The sequence below is a fragment of the Triticum aestivum genome, unplaced genomic scaffold, assembly GCF_018294505.1.
Source record: "Triticum aestivum cultivar Chinese Spring unplaced genomic scaffold, IWGSC CS RefSeq v2.1 scaffold103679, whole genome shotgun sequence".
Lineage (NCBI taxonomy): Eukaryota > Viridiplantae > Streptophyta > Magnoliopsida > Poales > Poaceae > Triticum > Triticum aestivum.
In genome coordinates this window covers 1-1,209 of record NW_025280934.1, presented here as the reverse complement: position 1 = coordinate 1,209, position 1,209 = coordinate 1, and the positions used below count along the sequence as shown (strand labels likewise).

The window sequence follows — 1,209 nt, the reverse complement described above, 5'->3', positions numbered from 1 at the left end:
GTCGATGATGTCGACGCAGCTGGCGAGCTCATTCCTCCGGTGGTACACAGAACACCCCCTGAAATGGAGTGCGGGCCAGCCAACCTCGGTGTGCTTGCTTGCACGAACCGAATCCACCAAATACAACAACGGGGAGGTCCCTGTGTCTGCACTTGAGGCGCAAACAATCATGCTTATATTCATTAGATCAAAAAAGCAGGGTAATACTAAGTTCTCTGGTCTAAAAAGCAAACACGAGCAGGAATCTTGAAAGCGCAACAAGTCAAGAAGCACAAAGAAACCAGAACCAGATCAAAACATAAGGAAGAGACCAAGGTATAGTCTCAAATATGTTTAACAGCTAAATCAGTTATGAAATGGCTCAGATTTTCTATCAGGCTAACACAACTTCTCAAAAATGCAATGGCTCAGACTTTACACAATAGTTGTTTCAGTCATCAATTTTCAGAAGCAGAACTGGAATGTTTGCTTAAAGTGTTTATCATCACAATCATGGTCAAACCAGAACACACAAATCTAAAAAGAAGACCATTGATATTCACAGCAATGCATCGTTCAACCCCATAACTACAGATTTATGGTCATCCTAATTTCGAATGATATATGTTAATATGTATGCACCTCCTAGTCCCAGGGTAACAATAAGATAGATCAAGATTTGCTGGGGGTGAATCAGGGGGTACATGTGCTTGAGCGCTGGGGTGTGGTTGCTCTTTGTGTTGGTGAAGAGAAGAGGTCCTTCTCCTCCTCCGACGAACCCATCAACTCATATAGATCACCATCTTCTTTTATTCTTCTGCTTCTTCCTCTTCGAGATGGATGGATCAACTGCAGGATTCCATCCATGGAGTGCTTATTTCAACAACTTGGCAGGGTTGATCTTCAATCACTGCATCAAACAGTTTTTTTACCAACAGAACAGGGTCAAGTGGCTTCATACAGAGAAAGTATAGCACACGATAATGCATCCTACAGCAGCTCAATACACAACTTAACGATTCAAGCAGCAAATAGGGCAAATATGGAATGGTGATTTCATCTAAAAGATAGCTCCCTCTAAATTTTAGAACCATGTGCAAAGAAGCTCACCTGTGCAGTTGTAGCCGAGGCCAGGCATCACCACGTCCATGGTTGCGGCTAGGCAAGCAAAATCACAAAAAACCAACACCGGTCCCGTCCATCATCTTGGATGTGATGGGGCCCACACTC

General features: G+C 43.4%; 1 long non-coding RNA gene and 1 other non-coding gene across 2 annotated transcripts; both read right to left on the bottom strand.

Moving 5' to 3' along the window:
- Nucleotides 1-15: 15 nt before the first annotated feature.
- Nucleotides 16-1,209, bottom strand: LOC123178508 (uncharacterized). Its single transcript, XR_006489633.1, has 3 exons — nt 1,090-1,209; nt 684-889; nt 16-146 (listed from the first exon to the last, which is right to left on the bottom strand). It is a non-coding gene; the product is annotated as an uncharacterized lncRNA (long non-coding RNA).
- On the bottom strand, nt 401-496 carry LOC123178509 (small nucleolar RNA Z223). The gene has a single exon (XR_006489634.1). It is a non-coding gene; the product is annotated as a small nucleolar RNA Z223 (small nucleolar RNA).